The sequence below is a fragment of the Chiloscyllium plagiosum genome, unplaced genomic scaffold (assembly GCF_037043375.1).
Source record: "Chiloscyllium plagiosum isolate Xiang-an unplaced genomic scaffold, Cpla_swu_hap1 HiC_scaffold_38, whole genome shotgun sequence".
NCBI lineage: Eukaryota > Metazoa > Chordata > Chondrichthyes > Orectolobiformes > Hemiscylliidae > Chiloscyllium > Chiloscyllium plagiosum.
The window spans coordinates 37464236-37476372 of NW_028270176.1; the positions used below are offsets into that span (position 1 = coordinate 37464236).

At 45.5% G+C, this 12137-nt stretch overlaps 1 non-coding gene across 1 annotated transcript; it reads left to right on the forward strand.

The window, feature by feature from the left end:
- The first annotated feature begins 4949 nt into the window (after nt 1-4949).
- On the forward strand, nt 4950-5022 carry trnaa-cgc (transfer RNA alanine (anticodon CGC)). The gene has a single exon. It is a non-coding gene; the product is annotated as a tRNA-Ala (tRNA).
- The last annotated feature ends 7115 nt before the right edge of the window (nt 5023-12137 follow it).

Sequence of the window (12137 nt, forward strand, 5' to 3'; positions counted from 1 at the left end):
TTCACAATACTACCTTTCCCGTGAGCAGTCGAACAGACTAAATGATTGTGCCACAGACTGCGATGGCAAACTCCGCTAAAAAGTAATCCTTTAAAGCCGGTGGAAGCAACACGACGTTATTGGGGTACACCGTGGAAAAAGATACTTCGGTGGACCTCGTCCATGCTCACCCTGTAGCCAAAATTAAACAAGTCCCGTTCCCCAGCATTTGGCCCCAATCCCTCTAAACGCATCTTATCCAGAAACTCACCCGATTACCTTTGCAATTTTCTGAGTGTAATAGCCTGCTCCACTTCCTCTGGTAGATCATTCCAAACACGCACAACCTTCTTTGTGGGAAATGTGCCTCAGGTCCTTTCTCACTTTCAGCCCACTCACCTTAAAGCTGTGCTGTCGAGTTTTCAAAACACACCAACTTGGGTAAAACACGTAAATACTCAGTTTACCAGCCTTCCATAAGGTCATGTCGCAGCTGTTACGCTGCAGGGAAAGTCGTCCCAACCTATTCCACCTCGCCCTACGGTACAAACATCGACGACATCTTTGTCTATATTTTGTCATCAATTTAAAGTGTCTTTTTTTTACGTTTTCAAGATGTCAATTGCGCTGGACAACAACGAGATATTGGAAACAGAAAGGTGAAACGTAGAACGGATTCAACTTCCAGTGCTGGACGCCAGGGAGCCGCCGCACAGGCGGCTGCGGCTTGTTTCTGAAGTGTCGTGGTCATCACGTTCGCCTAACACGCGAAAGGTTCCCCAGTTCGAAACTGGGCAGAAACTGCTTTGTTCTTCAACTGCAGCCTTTTTCATGGACAGGAGCTGAGCTTTCTTGCTTGGTTTGGCATCTGCAAACCTGCCTTAGAATTTGCTTGAACCAATCTACTCTCGTAGTGAAATGTAATGCAATTCCATTTCATTACAGTGCAAAGCATTGTTAAGTTTTTCTCCAACCTGGTTCTAATCATATGCCATTCTGTTTGAGAGTGTAGTTACCGCCTTCTGATCCTTCCACGAAAAGCAGTACCGCATTTGCATTCCTTGCGCAGGCGGCTCGGTTCAAAGACAGGAAAGAAGCAGATGCTTTGGTGTCACAGCGCACCACGAATTCCTGAACTTGTCTGTCTGTCAAATGTACCCCAAGGTCGTCTCAGAAAGACCTCATTTGGAAGCTGTCAATCGTTATTCGACGTGCGGGAATTGGCACCAGATGTCCTGAATCATGTTTTGGAGCAATTCGCACGTTAGTGGCTCATTCAATCAGCAACAGCAATGAAAGAAATTCCACTCTCAGAGGAACCTTTCGACTTGCGCATTCATAGCGTCGCTAGTATTAAGGTCCGCCCCGAGATCTAAGTCATGTTGGAACTGAAACGGAGGAATCGACAGAGAGGCGACAGAATGACATCGCATCCATTTGGTTTTCTTTAAATCACTGACGAGCAGGAAAATGTAAACGGGGAGGGCGAGTGGAGAAGTGAGGCAGTTGCAGCTCTAGTGAAATTCCTTCTTTGTGATTCACTCAGCAGCCAGAGACGTGAAGGTGACTCAGGCGTGAGAGTTCTTCACATCGAGAACAAAAAGCACTCAAGGGCAGTTAGCACCTCTTCTGGAGTGGGGTGTGCGGTGAGGTAATTACCTTGTGACTTCTGTTACTATGTTCAGAAACTGGCTTTTATATTGAGGTGAACAGAAACTGCATTTCTAAAAAGCACCATGGAATTTCACAAAATTTATTGAGTCTCTTCTCGTCGATTCCCACACAGGTTTCCAACTCAGTTTTTTATCCATGTGGCTCATGTCCAGGAGTGAACATCTCTGCAGCAAATTGCACGGTTAAGGTAAAAGGCAATGAAAGTGGCATCTCGAACTGTCTCCGAGGTCAGAACATCCTCACAATGTGATCTGTCGTTCTCGGATTGTAATGCTACCTCCGGTTTTAGGGTGGAGAACATTCTTTGGGACTCTTATTCTGAAAAAAAAAAACAGACACAGTGACTGAAACTATGCTGCACAGTATGATGTGGAACACGGCCTGCTCAGGTTTGTGCATTTTCCCTGTAGTCCGGTGTGTTTCGTGTTCCGTGTAAACGTGAAAGTCGTCCTGTTTCGAGCAATGTGTGAAATTATTTAGCAAAGCAAGAATGGAAATTCCAGTAATGTCAAGCAGCTCATGGTTATTTGACGAAATCATAAGCGAACCCATATTCTCACGCACTCACAGATACATTTGTACCTGAAAAGAGTCTGAGAAGAGTGACTCAGCTTACCATTGATTTTTGTCTGGATTGATGGGCGATCAATATCTGCTGCGAAATTTTCATTGTAGCGGGTCACATCCCAGCAGCTGTGCGAGTTCGAGAGGAATCATGGAACTCTTTTGATGTGACTTTGCATCTGTGCTTATGCACGAGCACAATTGGAAATACAAGAAAATGAGGCGGCCGGGCCGGCTGGTAGTGTGGCCGAGCGGTCTAAGGCGCTGCATCCAGGTTCCAGTCTCGAAAGGGACCTTAAAGCTATGCTCTCGAGTTTTCAACTCACACCAACTTGGGTAAAACTCAGTTAACCACCCTTCCATAAGGTCATGTCGCAGCTGTTACGCTGCAGGGAAAGTCGTCCCAGCCTATTCCACCTCGCCCTACGGTACAAACATCGACGACAGCTTTGTCTATATTTTGTCATCAATTTAACGTGTCTTTTTTTTACGTTTTCAAGATGTCAATTACGCTGGACAACAACGAGCTATTGGAAACAAAAAGGTGAAACGTAGAACGGATTCAACTTTCAGTGTTGGACGCCACTGAGTCGCAGCACTACCGATTCCGGCTTGTTTCTGTAGTGTAATGGTCATCACGTTCGCCTCACACGCGAAAGGTCCCCAGTTCAAAACTGGGCAGAAACTGCTTTGTTCTTCAACTGCAGCCTTTTACATGGACAAGAGCTGAGCTTTCTTGCATGCTTTCCCATCTGCAAACCTGCCTTCGAATTTGCTTGAACAAATCTGCTCTGGTCGTGAAATGTAATGCAATTCCATTTAATTACAGTGCAAAGCGTTGTTAAGTTTTTCTCCAACCTGGTTCTGATCATATGCCATTCTGTTGGAGAGTGTAGTTACCGCCTTCAGATCCTTCCACGAAAAGCAGTACCGCATTTGCCTTCCTTGCGCAGGCGGCTCGGTTCAAAGACAGGAAAGAAGCAGATGCTCTGGTGTCACAGCGCACCACGAATTCCTGAACTTGTCTGTCTGTCAAATGTCCCCCAAGGTCGTCTCAGAAAGACCTCATTTGGAAGCTGTCAATCGTGATTCAACGTGCGAGAATTGGCACCAGATATCCTGAATCATGTTTTGGAGCAATTCGCACGTTAGTGGCTCATTCAATCAGCAACAGCAATGAAAGAAATTGCACTCTCAGAGGAACCTTTCGACTTGCGCATTCATAGCGTCGCTAGTATTAAGGTCCGCCCCGAGATCTAAGTCATGTTGGAACTGAAACGGAGGAATCGACAGAGAGGCTACAGAATGACATCGCATCCATTTGGTTTTCTTTAAATCACTGACGAGCAGGAAAATGTAAACGGGGAGGGCGAGTGGAGAAGTGAGGCAGTTGCAGCTCTGGTGAAATTCCTTCTTTGTGATTCACTCAGCAACCAGAGACGTGAAGGTGACTCAGGCGTGAAAGCTCTTCACATCGAGAACAAAAAGCACTCAAGGGCAGTTAGCACCTCTTCCGGAGTGAGGGTGGGGTGAGGTAATTACCTTTTGACTTCTGTTAATATGTTCAGAAACTGCCGTTTTGATTGAGGTGAACAGAAACTGCATTTCTAAAAAGCACCATGGAATTTAACAAAATTTATTGAGTCGCTTGTCGTCGATTCCCACATAGATTTCCAACGCAGTTGGTATCCATGTGGCTCATGTCCAGGTGTGAACATCTCTGCAGCACATTGCACGGTTAAGGTAAAAGGCAAGGAAAGTGGCTTCTAGAACTGTCTCCGAGGTCAGAGCATTCTCACAATGTGATCTGTCGTTCTCGGATTGTAATGTTACCTCTGGTTTTAGGGTGGAGAACATTCTTTGGGAATCTTATTCTGAAAAAAAAAAAGACACAGTGACTGAAACTATGCTGCACGGTATGATGTGGATTACGGCCTGCTCAGGTTTGTGCATTATCCCTGTAGTCCGGTGTGTTTCGTGTTCCGTGTAAACGTGAAAGTCGTCCTGTTTCGAGCAATGGGTGAAATCATTTAGCAAAGCGAGATTCGAAATTGCAGTAATGTCAAGCAGCTCATGGTTATTTGACCAAATCATAAGCGAACCCATATTCTGAAGCACTCACAGATACATTTGTACCTGAAAAGAGTCTGAGAAGAGTGACTCAGCTTACCATTGATTTTTGTCTGGATTGATGGGCGATCAATATCTGCTGCGAAATTTTCATTGTAGCGGGTCACATCCCAGCAGCTGTGCGAGTTCGAGAGGAATCATGGAACTCTTTTGATGTGACTTTGCATCTGTGCTTATGCACGAGCACAATTGGAAATACAAGAAAATGAGGCGGCCGGGCCGGCTGGTAGTGTGGCCGAGCGGTCTAAGGCGCTGCATCCAGGTTCCAGTCTCGAAAGGGACCTTAAAGCTATGCTCTCGAGTTTTCAACTCACACCAACTTGGGTAAAACTCAGTTAACCACCCTTCCATAAGGTCATGTCGCAGCTGTTACGCTGCAGGGAAAGTCGTCCCAGCCTATTCCACCTCGCCCTACGGTACAAACATCGACGACAGCTTTGTCTATATTTTGTCATCAATTTAACGTGTCTTTTTTTTACGTTTTCAAGATGTCAATTACGCTGGACAACAACGAGCTATTGGAAACAAAAAGGTGAAACGTAGAACGGATTCAACTTTCAGTGTTGGACGCCACTGAGTCGCAGCACTACCGATTCCGGCTTGTTTCTGTAGTGTAATGGTCATCACGTTCGCCTCGCACGCGAAAGGTCCCCAGTTCAAAACTGGGCAGAAACTGCTTTGTTCTTCAACTGCAGCCTTTTACATGGACAAGAGCTGAGCTTTCTTGCATGCTTTCCCATCTGCAAACCTGCCTTCGAATTTGCTTGAACAAATCTGCTCTGGTCGTGAAATGTAATGCAATTCCATTTAATTACAGTGCAAAGCGTTGTTAAGTTTTTCTCCAACCTGGTTCTGATCATATGCCATTCTGTTGGAGAGTGTAGTTACCGCCTTCAGATCCTTCCACGAAAAGCAGTACCGCATTTGCCTTCCTTGCGCAGGCGGCTCGGTTCAAAGACAGGAAAGAAGCAGATGCTCTGGTGTCACAGCGCACCACGAATTCCTGAACTTGTCTGTCTGTCAAATGTCCCCCAAGGTCGTCTCAGAAAGACCTCATTTGGAAGCTGTCAATCGTGATTCAACGTGCGAGAATTGGCACCAGATATCCTGAATCATGTTTTGGAGCAATTCGCACGTTAGTGGCTCATTCAATCAGCAACAGCAATGAAAGAAATTGCACTCTCAGAGGAACCTTTCGACTTGCGCATTCATAGCGTCGCTAGTATTAAGGTCCGCCCCGAGATCTAAGTCATGTTGGAACTGAAACGGAGGAATCGACAGAGAGGCTACAGAATGACATCGCATCCATTTGGTTTTCTTTAAATCACTGACGAGCAGGAAAATGTAAACGGGGAGGGCGAGTGGAGAAGTGAGGCAGTTGCAGCTCTGGTGAAATTCCTTCTTTGTGATTCACTCAGCAACCAGAGACGTGAAGGTGACTCAGGCGTGAAAGCTCTTCACATCGAGAACAAAAAGCACTCAAGGGCAGTTAGCACCTCTTCCGGAGTGAGGGTGGGGTGAGGTAATTACCTTTTGACTTCTGTTAATATGTTCAGAAACTGCCGTTTTGATTGAGGTGAACAGAAACTGCATTTCTAAAAAGCACCATGGAATTTAACAAAATTTATTGAGTCGCTTGTCGTCGATTCCCACATAGATTTCCAACGCAGTTGGTATCCATGTGGCTCATGTCCAGGTGTGAACATCTCTGCAGCACATTGCACGGTTAAGGTAAAAGGCAAGGAAAGTGGCTTCTAGAACTGTCTCCGAGGTCAGAGCATTCTCACAATGTGATCTGTCGTTCTCGGATTGTAATGTTACCTCTGGTTTTAGGGTGGAGAACATTCTTTGGGAATCTTATTCTGAAAAAAAAAGACACAGTGACTGAAACTATGCTGCACGGTATGATGTGGATTACGGCCTGCTCAGGTTTGTGCATTATCCCTGTAGTCCGGTGTGTTTCGTGTTCCGTGTAAACGTGAAAGTCGTCCTGTTTCGAGCAATGGGTGAAATCATTTAGCAAAGCGAGATTCGAAATTGCAGTAATGTCAAGCAGCTCATGGTTATTTGACCAAATCATAAGCGAACCCATATTCTGAAGCACTCACAGATACATTTGTACCTGAAAAGAGTCTGAGAAGAGTGACTCAGCTTACCATTGATTTTTGTCTGGATTGATGGGCGATCAATATCTGCTGCGAAATTTTCATTGTAGCGGGTCACATCCCAGCAGCTGTGCGAGTTCGAGAGGAATCATGGAACTCTTTTGATGTGACTTTGCATCTGTGCTTATGCACGAGCACAATTGGAAATACAAGAAAATGAGGCGGCCCGGCCGGCTGGTAGTGTGGCCGAGCGGTCTAAGGCGCTGGATCCTGGATCCAGGTTCCAATCTCGAAAGGGGCGTGGTTTCGAATCCCACCACTGCCATTTCTGCTGATCAACTCCAACGCTGCAGCTTGTTAACATGCTGTTTTGGGCCCACTGTATATTGATGTTGAAAACAAAAGTAAAATTGGTTTGCTTCCCAGGGAATTAACTGTGGTGTGGGATACTGCCAAATATTTCAAAATGTCTCTGCTGTCATGATCGTGTTCGCCTCACGCGCGGAAAATCGCAAACAGTTCTGCCGTCCCAGGCCAGTTGTGCTTTTACTGGAACCGAATGGAGACTGTTATTTCATCGCTGTTGTGAAACGAAGTCCTCCGGTGACTCTACTCGATGTTATTTGGGTTTCTAACTAATGGGAAAATCGTTCCAATGAATTTCGATGTCATACCTTATTGAATTTCTCCCATTTCCTTCATTTCCATCCTGGAAACATCGGAAGGGAAAGGTAATCTAATCGAGACTGTGATTGGTGAAATTCACTTTTTACGGCCAATTCTTATTATGTTCTTTCTTTCTCTCTTTTCAGCATTGTCTGGAAAGTGGTGGTGCACTAAGGCTGCAGTATGTTTGAAAGAGTAGTTTGGAAATGCCCTGTTGTTAGTTGTGAGATTACTTTATGACTCATGCCCTCGGACTGTATCACATTTAGCACTCATGCATCTCTGTGTCTGAAAATGAATGAGGTATGCCAGTTTTGTTTGTGTTCCGTGTTAAATGCTTTCTGCTTTGCGATTCGCTCAATACATTTCGATTTAACAGGGTTTCTGAGGTAACTTCCAGCAGCAAAAATCCTCAGCTGAGGATCTGGGAAAATTTCACGAAGTACGGTCAGTCGGAGCTAAAGTAAGGAAGTCGTTCGTGTCTGCAGTGTTTCACAATACTACCTTTCCCGTGAGCAGTCGAACAGACTAAATGATTGTGCCACAGACTGCGATGGCAAACTCCGCTAAAAAGTAATCCTTTAAAGCCGGTGGAAGCAACACGACGTTATTGGGGTACACCGTGGAAAAAGATACTTCGGTGGACCTCGTCCATGCTCACCCTGTAGCCAAAATTAAACAAGTCCCGTTCCCCAGCATTTGGCCCCAATCCCTCTAAACGCATCTTATCCAGAAACTCACCCGATTACCTTTGCAATTTTCTGAGTGTAATAGCCTGCTCCACTTCCTCTGGTAGATCATTCCAAACACGCACAACCTTCTTTGTGGGAAATGTGCCTCAGGTCCTTTCTCACTTTCAGCCCACTCACCTTAAAGCTGTGCTGTCGAGTTTTCAAAACACACCAACTTGGGTAAAACACGTAAATACTCAGTTTACCAGCCTTCCATAAGGTCATGTCGCAGCTGTTACGCTGCAGGGAAAGTCGTCCCAACCTATTCCACCTCGCCCTACGGTACAAACATCGACGACATCTTTGTCTATATTTTGTCATCAATTTAAAGTGTCTTTTTTTTACGTTTTCAAGATGTCAATTGCGCTGGACAACAACGAGATATTGGAAACAGAAAGGTGAAACGTAGAACGGATTCAACTTCCAGTGCTGGACGCCAGGGAGCCGCCGCACAGGCGGCTGCGGCTTGTTTCTGAAGTGTCGTGGTCATCACGTTCGCCTAACACGCGAAAGGTTCCCCAGTTCGAAACTGGGCAGAAACTGCTTTGTTCTTCAACTGCAGCCTTTTTCATGGACAGGAGCTGAGCTTTCTTGCTTGGTTTGGCATCTGCAAACCTGCCTTAGAATTTGCTTGAACCAATCTACTCTCGTAGTGAAATGTAATGCAATTCCATTTCATTACAGTGCAAAGCATTGTTAAGTTTTTCTCCAACCTGGTTCTAATCATATGCCATTCTGTTTGAGAGTGTAGTTACCGCCTTCTGATCCTTCCACGAAAAGCAGTACCGCATTTGCATTCCTTGCGCAGGCGGCTCGGTTCAAAGACAGGAAAGAAGCAGATGCTTTGGTGTCACAGCGCACCACGAATTCCTGAACTTGTCTGTCTGTCAAATGTACCCCAAGGTCGTCTCAGAAAGACCTCATTTGGAAGCTGTCAATCGTTATTCGACGTGCGGGAATTGGCACCAGATGTCCTGAATCATGTTTTGGAGCAATTCGCACGTTAGTGGCTCATTCAATCAGCAACAGCAATGAAAGAAATTCCACTCTCAGAGGAACCTTTCGACTTGCGCATTCATAGCGTCGCTAGTATTAAGGTCCGCCCCGAGATCTAAGTCATGTTGGAACTGAAACGGAGGAATCGACAGAGAGGCGACAGAATGACATCGCATCCATTTGGTTTTCTTTAAATCACTGACGAGCAGGAAAATGTAAACGGGGAGGGCGAGTGGAGAAGTGAGGCAGTTGCAGCTCTAGTGAAATTCCTTCTTTGTGATTCACTCAGCAGCCAGAGACGTGAAGGTGACTCAGGCGTGAGGGTTCTTCACATCGAGAACAAAAAGCACTCAAGGGCAGTTAGCACCTCTTCTGGAGTGGGGTGTGCGGTGAGGTAATTACCTTGTGACTTCTGTTACTATGTTCAGAAACTGGCTTTTATATTGAGGTGAACAGAAACTGCATTTCTAAAAAGCACCATGGAATTTCACAAAATTTATTGAGTCTCTTCTCGTCGATTCCCACACAGGTTTCCAACTCAGTTTTTTATCCATGTGGCTCATGTCCAGGAGTGAACATCTCTGCAGCAAATTGCACGGTTAAGGTAAAAGGCAATGAAAGTGGCATCTCGAACTGTCTCCGAGGTCAGAACATCCTCACAATGTGATCTGTCGTTCTCGGATTGTAATGCTACCTCCGGTTTTAGGGTGGAGAACATTCTTTGGGACTCTTATTCTGAAAAAAAAAACAGACACAGTGACTGAAACTATGCTGCACGGTATGATGTGGAACACGGCCTGCTCAGGTTTGTGCATTTTCCCTGTAGTCCGGTGTGTTTCGTGTTCCGTGTAAACGTGAAAGTCGTCCTGTTTCGAGCAATGTGTGAAATTATTTAGCAAAGCAAGAATGGAAATTCCAGTAATGTCAAGCAGCTCATGGTTATTTGACGAAATCATAAGCGAACCCATATTCTCACGCACTCACAGATACATTTGTACCTGAAAAGAGTCTGAGAAGAGTGACTCAGCTTACCATTGATTTTTGTCTGGATTGATGGGCGATCAATATCTGCTGCGAAATTTTCATTGTAGCGGGTCACATCCCAGCAGCTGTGCGAGTTCGAGAGGAATCATGGAACTCTTTTGATGTGACTTTGCATCTGTGCTTATGCACGAGCACAATTGGAAATACAAGAAAATGAGGCGGCCGGGCCGGCTGGTAGTGTGGCCGAGCGGTCTAAGGCGCTGCATCCAGGTTCCAGTCTCGAAAGGGACCTTAAAGCTATGCTCTCGAGTTTTCAACTCACACCAACTTGGGTAAAACTCAGTTAACCACCCTTCCATAAGGTCATGTCGCAGCTGTTACGCTGCAGGGAAAGTCGTCCCAGCCTATTCCACCTCGCCCTACGGTACAAACATCGACGACAGCTTTGTCTATATTTTGTCATCAATTTAACGTGTCTTTTTTTTACGTTTTCAAGATGTCAATTACGCTGGACAACAACGAGCTATTGGAAACAAAAAGGTGAAACGTAGAACGGATTCAACTTTCAGTGTTGGACGCCACTGAGTCGCAGCACTACCGATTCCGGCTTGTTTCTGTAGTGTAATGGTCATCACGTTCGCCTCACACGCGAAAGGTCCCCAGTTCAAAACTGGGCAGAAACTGCTTTGTTCTTCAACTGCAGCCTTTTACATGGACAAGAGCTGAGCTTTCTTGCATGCTTTCCCATCTGCAAACCTGCCTTCGAATTTGCTTGAACAAATCTGCTCTGGTCGTGAAATGTAATGCAATTCCATTTAATTACAGTGCAAAGCGTTGTTAAGTTTTTCTCCAACCTGGTTCTGATCATATGCCATTCTGTTGGAGAGTGTAGTTACCGCCTTCAGATCCTTCCACGAAAAGCAGTACCGCATTTGCCTTCCTTGCGCAGGCGGCTCGGTTCAAAGACAGGAAAGAAGCAGATGCTCTGGTGTCACAGCGCACCACGAATTCCTGAACTTGTCTGTCTGTCAAATGTCCCCCAAGGTCGTCTCAGAAAGACCTCATTTGGAAGCTGTCAATCGTGATTCAACGTGCGAGAATTGGCACCAGATATCCTGAATCATGTTTTGGAGCAATTCGCACGTTAGTGGCTCATTCAATCAGCAACAGCAATGAAAGAAATTGCACTCTCAGAGGAACCTTTCGACTTGCGCATTCATAGCGTCGCTAGTATTAAGGTCCGCCCCGAGATCTAAGTCATGTTGGAACTGAAACGGAGGAATCGACAGAGAGGCTACAGAATGACATCGCATCCATTTGGTTTTCTTTAAATCACTGACGAGCAGGAAAATGTAAACGGGGAGGGCGAGTGGAGAAGTGAGGCAGTTGCAGCTCTGGTGAAATTCCTTCTTTGTGATTCACTCAGCAACCAGAGACGTGAAGGTGACTCAGGCGTGAAAGCTCTTCACATCGAGAACAAAAAGCACTCAAGGGCAGTTAGCACCTCTTCCGGAGTGAGGGTGGGGTGAGGTAATTACCTTTTGACTTCTGTTAATATGTTCAGAAACTGCCGTTTTGATTGAGGTGAACAGAAACTGCATTTCTAAAAAGCACCATGGAATTTAACAAAATTTATTGAGTCGCTTGTCGTCGATTCCCACATAGATTTCCAACGCAGTTGGTATCCATGTGGCTCATGTCCAGGTGTGAACATCTCTGCAGCACATTGCACGGTTAAGGTAAAAGGCAAGGAAAGTGGCTTCTAGAACTGTCTCCGAGGTCAGAGCATTCTCACAATGTGATCTGTCGTTCTCGGATTGTAATGTTACCTCTGGTTTTAGGGTGGAGAACATTCTTTGGGAATCTTATTCTGAAAAAAAAAGACACAGTGACTGAAACTATGCTGCACGGTATGATGTGGATTACGGCCTGCTCAGGTTTGTGCATTATCCCTGTAGTCCGGTGTGTTTCGTGTTCCGTGTAAACGTGAAAGTCGTCCTGTTTCGAGCAATGGGTGAAATCATTTAGCAAAGCGAGATTCGAAATTGCAGTAATGTCAAGCAGCTCATGGTTATTTGACCAAATCATAAGCGAACCCATATTCTGAAGCACTCACAGATACATTTGTACCTGAAAAGAGTCTGAGAAGAGTGACTCAGCTTACCATTGATTTTTGTCTGGATTGATGGGCGATCAATATCTGCTGCGAAATTTTCATTGTAGCGGGTCACATCCCAGCAGCTGTGCGAGTTCGAGAGGAATCATGGAACTCTTTTGATGTGACTTTGCATCTGTGCTTATGCACGAG